Raw genomic sequence first — 14,073 nt, forward strand, 5'->3', positions numbered from 1 at the left:
TTGTGGTATTCTGAACATGATTTACGTAATGAGGCAATTGTGGTGTGTCTTAACTGGTTCCAAGCACAAGGGAGTTTAATTTTTCACTGCAAAGGGGAAGCTCATCTGTTCACTCCTGCACTGAGATAAGAGCGGAGGTCCTCCAGTCTTGTTGAGGGAATGCCTTCACAGGGTGAATCGGGGAGGGGGGCAGGCAAGGGTGCCAACTTGAATTAAAAATGGGGGGGGGGGCAGGTAAGCCCCACTTCACATAATAAATCACAAGGCACACCCAAAATTAAATGGGAATGTCCATCAACTTTGGGGGAGCCCAGCCCCCTCAAATATTTTATTAGGAGAGTTGAAGGGACCTTGGCCCATAGGAGTTGGTGCCTTTACCCCATGACATGAAATTTGTTAAGGATAAATAAAGATATGTTGCTATCTCCTACTCATTTAAGTACAGTCATACCTCATGTTACGTCCGCTTCATGTTACGCTCTTTCAGGTTATGTCCAACAGTGACCCGGAAGTACTGGAAAGGGTTACTTCCGGGTTTCGCTGCTTGCGCATGCGCAGAAGTGCAACATGACATCACGCGCATGCGCAGAAGCGGCAAATCGCAACTAGTGCATGCACAGGCGCGCCGCTGCGGGTTGCACTCTTTTTATGTTGCGAACGGGCCTCCAGAATGGATCTCGTTCGCAACCAGAGGTACCACTGTACATGTCTAGTATGGCCCTTAGTCATCATTAAGTCAACAGAAAATGTATTTGAAGAAATACATAATTAAAATAGACAAGCATTGCGGATCCACAGCCACCTAATTCTGATCAAACATGCAATACAAGCTTGTCTGGGTTCTGAGATCTTGGGGAGGACGGGGCTACTCTTGGTCCCACCACACCCATTGGCATGCTTGGTAGGGATGAAGAAGAGGACCTTCTTGGTGGTGGCCCCTCCCAGATTTTAGAATTCCCTCCCTAGAGAAGCTAGACTGGCTCCTTCCTTGTTGTCCTTCTGCCAGCAGGTGACTTTCTCGTTCCAACAGGCTTTTGGAAAGGGCTGGTGCTGTGCTGTTTTTATGTCAATTATGTTTTAAATATGTTTTTAAACGATTTCCCCCCTATGTGTTTTAGCTGTTGTTATCGTATCCTTAAGCCACCTTGAGTCTCTGTCAGGGAAAAAGGCAGGGTATGATAAAACTAAAAACTAAAAACTAAAAACTAAAAACTAAAAACAACTAAAAACTAAAAACTAAAAACTAAAAACTAAAAACTAAAAACTAGAAACACTAAAAACTAAAAACTAAAAACTAAAAACTAAAAACTAAAATAATGGAGGAGTGGGAGCCCAGACAAAATGAGAGAAGAAACCAAATGTCATTGGGGGTGATGTAGCGGTCCAATTTGTTCCAAGGGAAAGCAGATGAACAAATAAATAAAAATCAACCAAATTGTCTGCTTAATTGAATTACATTCTCCCATACCCTTTCGGAGAGGCAAGCCATTGTGTAGCTGTCTTGCCAATATGCTTGTCCAGCTTAGCTTTGTGGAGCAGTATCTGGTTATGGTGGAACCCAGGTAGACAAAATTGTCTGCAACCTCAAGTGCGCTGCAGCAACACAACTGGACGCCTTCAGCTCTCCCAGCTGCAACAAAACATGTCTCTCCTCCATTGGTCTCTAAAGCCACAGCAGGCCCTGCAACCTTCCAACAGCTTGACCTCATCCTCAAAGGTGCACTTCTCCATTGATTCTCAAGATGGACAATGCCAGCATTCTTACTCATCAAAAGTGTCCTGGTACATAACTGTTTATAAGCTGGTCTTAGAAGAGCATTAAAGAGTCTGTCTGGATCAGACCAAAGGCTCAGCATCCTATTTTCACTGTGGCCAAACAGAGCCCTATGAAAAGCCCAGAAACACAACAGGCATGTGACAGCCCTCTCTGAATTTGTGCTGCCCAGCAGTTGGAATTTAGATGCACACTGTCTGATACTGGAGCTACAAGAAGTATGTACAGATCCCATGTTTCACAACACCCAACAAAACGAGTCCTCAGCCCCCTAACCCACAGGGTCATGGTTTCGTGGAAAACCTGATGTCATCCAATTCTTTGCCAAGTGGCGCCAGACGTCTGCGAAAGGCCCCCGCAACATTTGGCGGTGAAAACATGACGTTTCACAGTGCCCCACAAAATAAGCCCTCGGCACCCTTACCTGCGGAGTCAAGATTTCACCAAAAATCCAACATCATCCTCTTCACTCCAAAGCGGTGCCAAATGGCGGGAAAAGGCCCCTGCAGTGTTTGGTGGTCAAAACGCTACGTTTCATGGCGCCTGCCCCCCAAATGAACCCTTGACGCCCTAACCCGCAGGATCAAGATTTCACCCAAAACCCAACATCGTCTGATTTACTCCAAAGCGGCGCCAAACACTCACAAACGTTTTTCCAATTCAGTTTTGTTTTGTTTTTGCAGGATATAAAGACCAGAAGCAGAAACTGTTAAGTCGCACAGAATAGATCGTTCAAGTGTTTGTTGCTCAGCCACAAATGATTTGTCAGATTACACATATATACATTTTTTGTTGTGGAATTAAGAACGTGAAAGACATCACCTAAGGTGTTTGTGCCATTCTGCAAAACGGGAAACACTGAAGGTGAGACAATTAGCCAAAATCTACGAATTAATCCATAGCCTCTCTTTCTCTTTGCTCATATACAGAACGGAATCTGTTTGTGCCGTGGTGCGCTGACATTTCTGACACTGTACAAACATTTCCCATCTTACTCAAAACTTCTCTTACAACTTATTTTGCTTTATTTAAAAAGGCTTGTATACCACTCTTGATCTGAGTGATCCCAGGGAAGTTTGCAACAAATTAAAAGATACAATACAGACCAAATATAACAGTAGAGCTTTCTTTCCCTAGAAAAACAGGTGCCAGCACACATCATTAAGTTGTTACAGTAAGTGCCACAAAAAGAGGTGCCGGTATTGCTTTCCCTTGAGTATTCCCTGAAACACTGGATAACAGCAGCAGCTACAAAAGAGCATAGTAATTAAAAACAGCAGGCTGGGTTATTAAACTAATATATATATACATGTGTGTGTGTGTGTGTGTGTGTGTGTGTGTGTGTGTATTAGTACATTTACACACACACACACACACACACACACACACACGACCTGAGAGTTGCTTAGTGGCAAAAATGGAAAGCAAAGTAGGGATCAGGCAAGTTTCTCTGGGTGAGGAATTCCATAATTCAGATAGGTTCTCTTGTCTTCTTCCAATGGCAGAAGTACCCAAGGAAAGCATTGGCAGATGGCAAGTAGATCAATATGTGAGCAGGCATTCCTGGATCCCAAACTATTCAGGGCTGAACTATTTATGGATAAGCACTGCTACCTGTAACTGTACTCAGGAACTGGCAACCTCTGAAGCCCTTTCAGAACTGATCAAGTATATGTTTTCAGTTAAAATGTTCGGCAGCCACATTGTGAACAACTGCAGTTTCTGGATTTTCTAAGAGCAGCACTTCACATGATGCAGGAAACATGAAAGGCTGACGCCAGGCTTACTGGGTGGGCAGCAACATCAGAGAATTCTGGACTCCTGGATTAACTCAGTGCAAAGGGGTGCCGGTAAGATAAAGGGGTGCCAGCATCCACCTGTGGCCCTGAGAATATCCATTACTGTGGTTAGCCTCTTGATAGCAGCAGCTGCACTTGGCGTACCAATTTATACAAAGTACTTTGTGCTGCTGGCTCTTCACCCATCATCAATTTCCTTACCTTTGCTTCTTTTTATATTGTAAGAAGGCATCTCTCTCTCTCTCTCTCTCTCTCTCTCTCTCTCTCTCTCACACACACACACACACACACACACACACTTCCCATTTGTGCTGTACACTCTTGCCACAGACACGGAGACTTTTTTTAAAAAAGATGTTCTTACCTCATCCATCCCCCCTCCCCATCTTTGACTTTTCTCCACATTTTGTGACTCAAAAATTCTAAGCAGTTCCTTAAATCTGCTCTGCGGATCCAGTTCTGGGCACCACAGTTCAAGAAGGACACTGACAAACTGGAACGTGTCCAGAGGAGGGCAACCAAAATGGTCAAAGGCCTGGAAACGATGCCTTATGAGGAACGGCTAAGGGAGCTGGGCATGTTTAGCCTGGAGAAGAGGAGGTTAAGGGGTGATATGATAGCCATGTTCAAATATATAAAAGGATGTCATATAGAGGAGGGAGAAAGGTTGTTTTCTGCTGCTCCAGAGAAGCGGACACGGAGCAATGGATCCAAACTACAAGAAAGAAGATTCCACCTAAACATTAGGAAGAACTTCCTGACAGTAAGAGCTGTTCGACAGTGGAATTTGCTGCCACGGAGTGTGGTGGAGTTTCCTTCTTTGGAGGTCTTTAAGCAGAGGCTTGACAACCATATGTCAGGAGTGCTCTGATGGTGTTTCCTGCTTGGCAGGGGGTTGGACTCGATGGCCCTTGTGGTCTATTCCAACTCTATGATTCTATGATTCTATGATTCTATTACTTTGCAGCGTGTTAGCAACAGCAGTTGAACAACTGTGCCAGCTCTCAAGCAAACATGCAACAACAGAGACTGGGACAAATCAGGGTATGAGATAGCCCTCTTAGAAGAGGCACTCTCTAAGTTGGGTGGCATGCTTTTTGCAGGCGCATTTTAACTTTTTTTTTTTTTAAAGTCAAGATATTTGCAACAAAAGCTTTTTACCCCATGACCTTTTCTTCCTAGACTTCACTTCACTTTTGCTGCTTTTCTTGCCAATGACATTAGAGTCCTAGAAAGGACACAGATGTTTTATTAAGATGGCAGCATCTTCTGCAAGATCTTGTCAGCCACTCTGTGATACCAGAATCATAGCCTTCCATAGCTAGGCAATCCATGCAGCAGGAGACTTGCAAAACTGGGAATTTTTAAAAACTGTGATAGTCCCAGTAGAATATGAATTACTAGGGTGTATGCTTGATGATGTTCCTCCAAGTTTAATAACTGTATCTTACTTACTAGGCAGCCACCAGTTTCCTTCAAAACTGCAGATACTCCAGCAAAATTATCCAGTTTGACCATGAATTACTAACATGATTTTTGCTCGAGTAAGAACCCACATAAGAAGGTCTTCCACCATAGCCTTACTGAATGGAGATAATAATAATTTCTACTGTAAGACAAAACAGGACATAAAACTTTGCAGGATTAGGACCCATGTTCTAACAGGCAAGTGAAACTGAACTTAATTTGATTGAATTGCTTTATAACCCTTGCAGTCCATGCCAATGGCCTGCCCAATGATGATGATGGTAACGGCACTATTAATAAAGCAAAACAAGTAAAGAAACAAAATGGCAGACTTCAGAGCAGATGAATACAACTGGTTGGCAATGCAATCCTACAGGTGAAACTCGGAAAATTAGAATATCGTGGAAAAGTTCATTTATTACAGTAATTCAACTTAAAAGGTGAAACTAATATATGAGATAGACTCATTACATGCAAGGCAATATATGTCAAGCCTTTATTTGTTATAACTGTGATGATCATGGCGTACAGCTGATGAAAACCCCAAATTAACAATCTCAGAAAATTAGAATATTAAATGAAACCAGCAAAACAAGGACTGCAAATAGAGCAATATTGGACCTCTGAGAAGTAGAAGCATGCATATGTACTCAGTACTTGGTTTGGGCCCCTTTTGCATAAATTACTGCCTCAATGCGGCGTGGCATGGATGCTATCAGCCTGTGGCACTGCTGAGGTGTTATGGAAGACCAGGAAGCTTCAATAGCAGCCTTTAGCTCTTCTGCATTGCTTGGTCTCATGTATCTCATCTTTCTCTTGGCAATGCCCCATAGATTCTCTATGGGGTTCAGGTCAGGCAAGTTTGCTGGCCAATCAAGCACAGTAATCCCATGGGCACTGAACCAGGTTTTGGTACTTTTGGCAGTGTGAGCAGGTGCCAAAGTCCTGCTGGAAAATGAAGTCAGCATCCCCATAAAGCTCGTCTGTGGAAGGAAGCATGAAGTGCTTCAAAATCTCCTGGTAGATGGCTGTGTTGACCCTGAACTTAATGAAGCACAGTGGACCAACACCAGCTGATGACATGGCTCCCCAAATCTCTTTTCTGATGAGAGCAGCTTTTGTATCTCATTTGGAAACCAAGGTCCCAGAGTCTGGAGGAAGAATGGGGAGGCACACAATGTCAGATGCTTGAAATCCAGTGTGAAGTTTCCACAGTCGGTGTTGATTTGGGGAGCCATGTCATCAGCTGATGTTGGTTCACTGTGCTTCATGTGCCACAAGGGTTTCACAATTCATATTAACACGAGGGCCCTTGGTTTCACTGAATTCATCATAGGATCAGATTGTAAATATTTTCTTTTTGCCTGGAATGGTGATGATGATTTCACTTCAATTTGTTACCTGCCCTTCATCCTAAGTTCCCAGGGTGTGTTAACAGAATTTAAAATACAACATTAAAAACAGTTTGTAAAAACTTACAATTACCAAAAAAAAAAGTCTTTAACTTGTTGGGAATCAAGCTAAAAATTACAGAAATGAAAAAGAGACAACAATGAAATATGTTCTTCAGTCAAATCAGTCTACTGCAACATCATGTAACATGGACATAAGATGAGCACATATATTTCTTGCCCACCATGGCCAAAGAGCTAAGTAGCCATTGAGTTTCTTAAAAAATATTTTTTAAATTAAGGAGAGCAACCCTCACCACAAAAGTATATTTTTAATCATGCGTTGTGTATTTATCTGTAGTCAAATCAGATGCATAATGGACGCCTACACTTTAATTCTGTAAGATTTGTGGTTCTAGGAATGGAAACACGAAACAAAACGAAAAGGAATCTTAGTTTCCAATTAAAGAAACACAACACTGCAGTAGCATTTTGCAAAGCAGAATGGCAAAACTTCACACAAAAAAATATAATAATCTCCAAATGCTACCTTTTCTGGGGCATTGAGATTTATGCACTTTAATTGTTGGTATATTTTCTTGATAACGTGAGACTAGTCCTATGTCACAAGGGAAATGGTATCTTGCTGGCGACCCCCCCCCCCCATCCTCATTTACAATGATTATGTTATCAGCCTAGCCAGGCAAAAGGGTGGAGCAACTATAATTTCAAAGCAGGATTAGGTTGAAATAACGAGGTCACCAAGTGTGGTTGCCAAGGCAACGTCACATCTAAGAATATGGGATGCTTCTAGGAGAGGATGCAAGACTGGAGTCTCACAAAAGAAATCCCCATCTTTCTTCGATTAAAAATGCTTCGTTGCTTTTAAATACATTCTGTTTTTTACATTCCTATCTGGCTCAACAAATAATAAAAATAATAATAGTAATAATATAAAAAAGTACAAATTAAGCGGCATATCCTACACTGATAATGTGTTATTTTCCTGATGCAGCCATATGAAGGCCCTGTTAGGCTGTCCTCCATCTAAAACACCGAGCCTCTTGGGCTTGTTGATCGCAAGGTTCAAATCCCCGCGACAGGGTGAGTTCCTGTTGCTCTGTCCCAGCTCCTGCCAACCTGGCAGTTTGAAAGCACACCAGCGCAAGTAGATAAATAGGCACTGCTGCGGCGGGAAGGTTAACGGCGTTTCCGTGGGCTCTGGCACTCGTCACGGTGTCCCATTGCACCAGAAGTGGTTTAGTCCTGCTGGCCACATGACGCGGAAAAGCTGCATGTGGACAAAATGCTGGTTCCTTCGGCCACACCCCATAGTTGAATTTGTCCAGGGGTCTTTTACTTTTACCTTTACCATCTGAATAGATGTATATACGTATTGCAAACAATTAAAAGTATTAGTGGGGTTGGAATAACACTTGTAGTCTAAGGTTGAATTTTGGTTATAATGGAGATTTAATAGATTTGGACTAATAGACAAGATGCAGAAGGAAAAGGTTAATCTTGTTGTTGTTGTTTAGTTGTGTCCGACTCTTTGTGACCCCATGGACCAGAGCACGCCAGGCACTCCTGTCTTCCACTGCCTCCCGCAGTTTGGTCAAACTCATGCTGGTAGCTTCGCGAACACTGTCCAACCATCTTGTCCTCTGTCGTCCCCTTCTCCTTGTGCCCTCCATCTTTCCCAACGTCAGGGTCGTTTCCAGGGAGTCTTATCTTCTCATGAGGTGGCCAAAGTATTGGAGCCTCAGCTTCACGATCTGTCCTTCCAGTGAGCACTCAGGGCTGATTTCCTTAAGAATTGATGCGTTTGATCTTCTTGCAGTCCATGGGACTCTCAAGAGTCTCCTCCAGCACCATAATTCAAAAGCATCAATTCTTTGGCAATCAGGCTTCTTTATGGTCCAGCTCTCACTTCCATACATCAATACTGGGAAAACCATGGCTTTAACTATAGTTTAATCTAAGGACCCACAAAGGTGAGGAGGGAAATCCAGGAGATTCTTTGGAATTTTCATTCTATGTGGGTTGTTTGATAATTGTTTGTAAATTTCAAAATATGAAAAAACTAATTTTTTTAAAAATAAAAAAATAGATGTATATACTTACAAGGATTATTGAGAGTTATTCTGCCTAGTGCACAGAATCATTCATTTTAGCCTTGACTTACAATCAATCCTTGTTGTGCCTTGACTTTTCAAAAAACTACTGAGATGCAAGTTTCTCATTCGCTCTTAACCAGCTAGTACTTTTATTTCGGCTTCTTTCTTTTGCTTTAATTTCTCAAAAGCACCAAAGTGCTTTTGTGGAGCAAGTGCAGGCAGGTGCTCCCCCGACCTAATGGGATGGGATGTCAAGCTACAGATAACGATATAAGTCAAATCTTGTGGCTGATGAACACCCCTATGCAATAGTCTGAAATCAGGTTCTGGGGAAGGGAGGAAACACCACTTAATATATCCTTCCATCATGAGAATTGTCCATTTATTTAATTATGCTCTCTGTTTCCTGTTCTTTAAGCAGTTATTGATCCACGAAAAAAACGCTTATCCTTTGACTGCTACATCTACCCAGGATCCTTTGCTAAGGAACTCTGTGTTAAATCCCTAGTGGCCATTCCTACATGGCTGGTGAGCTGGGCTTAGTGGAGTCTTAAGTCAGGCAGGCCTGTCTCAGCGGTTGCCTGCGGAGAACTTTCAATATTTCTCAGTTGATAGCCTTCTCCACCCCACTTTCTGCCCTGCCCCATGACACACACCATTTACGAACGAGATGTACCTGGTTCTTATAGCTGGGGCGTTCTTTCAAAAGCTTAATCTCAAAATCCAAGTCAGTTAGCAGAACAGTTTTTGTAAGACCCTCTCATTTTCTGCACTACAATAAGTTTTTGCAGTTGACGTGTCATACTTTTGAATGCTTTCATTGCATAGAAAAGTCACTTAAAAAGCATTTAAAATATGAACTAACATTTAAAAATAACAACAACAACAAAAGAACTATCCTCATACCTATTCTTCTTCTTCTTTGGCGATGCCTCGTAGCCGAGTAAGATTGTCTTCCATAAACACAGTTTTAACAATGAGTTTGTAAGTGACTGTGGAGGCCAATTCTGGATCCACATGTCCTTCCACAGTGGGAACATAGGTTTCAGGGCGGGAGTTGATCACAGTGTGGATTTGCCAAGCGTGCCTTCCTCTTAGCACATTTCTCCCTTGTATCCTGAGTTCGAGTATCTTCAAAGCCCATGACACCTTTGGTAAAGGCTGTTCTCCAATTGGAGTGCTTACAGGCAAGTGTTCCCCAGTTGTTGATATTTATACTACATTTTTTAAGATTTGCCTTGAGGCAGTCTTTAAACCTCTTTTGTTGACCACCAGCATTATGCTTTCCATTTTTAAGTTCAAAATAGAGTAGTTGCTTTGGAAGACGATCATCAGGCATCCGCACAACATGACTAGTTCAACAAAGTTGATGTTGAAGAATCATTGCTTCAACATTGGTGATCTTTGCTTCTTCCAGTACACTGGTATTAGTTCGCCTGTCTTCCCAAGTGATGTGCAAAGTTTTTCAGAGACACTGTTGATGGAATCTTTCGAGGAGCTGGAGATGGCGTTTATAAGTGGTCCATGTTTCACAAGCATAAAGTAAGGTTGGTAGTACAATAGCTTTGTAAACAAGAATTTGGGTTTCTCTGTGAATGCCCTAGTCCTCAAACACTTTGCACTTCAATTGGGAGAAAGCCGCACTCACAGAGCTTAGGCGATGCTGAATTTCAGCATCAATGTCTGCCCTTGTGGAAATATAACTGCCCAGGTAGGAGAAGTGATCAACATTTTCCAACATTACACCACTGAGTTGGATTTGTCCAGTCCAAAGTTCTATGTGCTGGTCCTGTGGGTCAACCGAGAGGTGAGGTTCGAGTCCAGTCCAAGGTCAAAGGAGCAATATGGAGGCAGTCCATAAAAGCTGAAGCTGGGTGCAGGGCAGGGAGTCCAGTGAGGTCAGGAGCGCTGGCAGGAGAGCATGACAGGGTTCAGGCAGGAACTGGCAACTTACCAAGTTGCTGCTGCAACTTGGGACTGGGGCTGGCTGGCTTTTATCTGCCCCGAGGCATAGGGCAGCCCCAATCCACAGGTGACTTGCCCCTCCTGGCCTGCAGGTGAGCACTCCTCCTGCGGGAACTTAGTTCCCTCCGCCTCTGTAGCTCAGGAGAGGCTGGAGGGTTACCGGACCCAGAGGCAACCTCAGCTTCCTCTGACGGGGCTGAGAGTGGAGCACCTGCAGGCAATGGGTCCTCCATCACCTCAGGGGCCAGAGCAGACTCAGCTGGTGCCTGCACCTGAGGATCCAGCACAGGTTAGCGCCATTCAGGCTCAAGCCCCAGCCCTGACTCAGCTGATTCTGGAGGCGGGGAATTCTGTGCAGGCTGGGATTCCACAGGTTCAGAATCTGAATCCAAATCCCAGGCCATCACATTCTACTACTGTGTTTTGTATAACATGTGGACTGTCTCTGAGATACAGCACCACATCTGGCAGTTGTTGGACTTCAGCAGTTTGTTAAACAAACTTTTTCTTAACAGGTGATCTCTTTGATCTGCTCTGCTCATTGGTGCGCCATCCAACAAACACATTTGTTGTTTCCCTAAAGAACCTATTTGGGAAAGGAAGTGGCCATTATCATAACTAACTCAGCAAGGCTTCCACGCCACTCTTGAAAAGAACCTCTGAAATTTTGTCAAGTTCATTTCAAAATAAGCAGTATGCTTATTCTTTAACTTTGTTTTTTTTACAGAAACACAGGCAAATAATACTGATTTCTCAGGCTTTCTCCTCCCCCCCCCCACTTTTTAAAGCAGAAATTTATGGGAAAGCTATTATGAATCTCTGGAGTCCTGTAAGACTTTATTGGGAAAAGGACAGTTTTATAACACTGCAGATTTCCTATGAAATCTTTCTCCTTGCAAATGATTTAGCCTTGATTTAGTTTATGCCCATGTAACATTAAGTGTCATAGATTCGCCTCAGCATCTCTTAGCAAGGCATGTTTCATATTGTGCAGCTGGGACATCTGAACTGGCTCTGGAAACCTGGGGTCAACCTCTGTATTCCCTTTCCTTTTAAGTGAAGAATCGTCAGTCAACGCAATGAAATGATGAGGGAGATCTTGAAGATTGTTCCATCTCCATTGTCTAAAACTTAGGGCTTCTTTGGAAGGAAATTCCACCCGTGACAACATACAGATCATCTGTCTAAATGTGTGCTGCATTAGTACCTTGGGTATAATAAAAGGTTTCAATGAAAATGAAATGTACATTTCAAGTGGGCAGATTGCCATCGAAGCAGATGGGCATGTTTGGAAGGCAACTGGCTGGCTTGCTCCTCAGGTGTGGAATTCAGCCTAGCATTTTAAACATCATGAAACACAAATGGGTAGATAACATTGTGACATAGAGAAGCATAGCTGTCAACTTACAGATTTGAAAATAAGGGACCAGCAGCCTCGAAAATAAGGGATCAGCAGCCAAAATAAGGGATTTTCCAGGCACAGGTATATTCAACTTCTGAGCCCCTCCGAGCCAAAGGCAGAAAGCCCACCCAGCAGCCAAACGAAGCCTCATCAATAAGGGACAGCAGCGGGACATGGCGCTGTGATAAGGGACTGTCCCGCCAAATAAGGGACGCTTGACAGCTATGTAGAGAAGCTGTCTTGATGTACACACCCACAGAACCATATAGGTGTCTGAGATGGAATTGATTAGGAGAACATGGCTGTAAATAAGGAAATACTGTTTCTTTCCAGGAATTTACCATTACAGCTTTCTCCATCTTGACCCCATTTGCTTCTCTCTCTCTCTCTCTCTCTCTCTCTCTCTCTCTCTCTCTCTCTTGATTTTGCATCTTATTTATTTGTTAACATTCTTATATTACATCAGTAAACGTTGTCATATTACATTACAGGACTTACTATAATATAATTTCCAACATGTATACAAAAATTATATACGAATTTTATATACCTAGAAAGAAAATGAAACAACAAAAAAAGAAAGAACAAAGAGAAAAAACAAAAACAACCCCCCCAAATCATATACATACCAACACACTAGACTTCCTGTCTATCCCGTTGTATATTCCTTTTTTACAAATGAATGTACTCTTATTATTTCTTTACATTTTATCTAATACATTCCTATATCAATATGTGCTCTTAGTCTTATTTCTCAACTCATTCTCACTCCAACGTCAATCAAATGGTAGCACAGATAGCAAACCTTTACTGTATTTTTGAACATATGTTTTATATCTCTCCCTACCCCATTTGCTTCTCAGCCAGGGCTTGTCCCCACCAGAACAAAAAATTTCCATCCCAGTATTTTCCCAGATCTTTCCCTCTTTAAAAGTTGTTGTTTTTAAAATTAAAATAAAATAAATCCTGGTTGCTCCAGACTTTTCTAGGATTGAAAAAACCTGCATTTAAATGGTGGAACAACACTGGGATGGGGAGAATTTCATGCAGCTGCCTCTACATTAATGTGAAGCCAGACCACTGTAAATCAACACTATGCCCCAAGAGTAGCATTTCAGTTAGTCCAATCGTCTTAAGCTGCATTCTTGGCTTAAGGTTTGATCCTCAGAATGGCACCTCTGGTTGCTGCAAGAGCTGTTCAGAAAGCTCTGCTGCAGAAAATTCTTAGATGTTGAACATTTTTCAAGTATGTTGTTGTTGTTTAGTCATGTCCGACTCTTCGTGACCCCATGGACCAGAGCACGCCAGGCACTCCTGTCTTCCACTGCCTCCCGCAGTTTGGTCAAACTCATGCTGGTAGCTTCGAGAACACTGTCCAACCATCTCGTCCTCTGTCGTCCCCTTCTCCTTGCGCCTTCCATCTTTCCCAACATCAGGGTCTTTTCCAGGGAGTCTTCTCTTCTCATGAGGTGGCCAAAGTATTGGACCCTCAGCTTCAGGATCTGTCCTTCCAGTGAGCACTCAGGGCTGATTTCCTTCAGAATGGAGAGGTTTGATCTTCTTGCAGTCCATGGGACTCTCAAGAGTCTCCTCCAGCACCATAATTCAAAAGCATCCATTCTTCGGCGATCAGCCTTCTTTATGGTCCAGCTCTCACTTCCACCCATCACTACTGGGAAAACCATAGCTTTAATTATACGGACCTTTGTTGGCAAGGTGATGTCTCTGCTTTTAAGATGCTTTTTCAAGTATACAGTTTTTTAATATATATTTTATAGATTCCCTTGATAAAGAAATGTGTTGGGAACCTTGGGCTGATGTCCTTTCTTGCATCTGGCTCTTTTTCTGCGGTTGTCTTCTCTTGTTTGCATTGCAGCAGCAGCAGCAGCAGAAAATCTTCCCTTTGGCCTATTTGTATTCACTTGACTGTCTATTTGTGTTCAATATGTGCTCTTTCCTGACATTCTGGTGCCAGGTTAAACCTGTTTGTCCAGGGGTCTCCTCACTCTCTGATCGCTGTCTTTGGTTCCCCCCCCCCCTCGTTGTAAGGTTTGGTTAGTCTCTTCAGTTAATTTTAGGTATGTTTTATCTGCTCTGTTTCTTAGCTTGCTTTTAATTTAATCAATTTGTATTGTGCCTTGAGATTCTAAGATGAAAG

This window comes from Podarcis pityusensis, assembly GCF_964106645.2.
Source record: "Podarcis pityusensis genome assembly, contig: HAP1_SCAFFOLD_153, whole genome shotgun sequence".
Lineage (NCBI taxonomy): Eukaryota > Metazoa > Chordata > Lepidosauria > Squamata > Lacertidae > Podarcis > Podarcis pityusensis.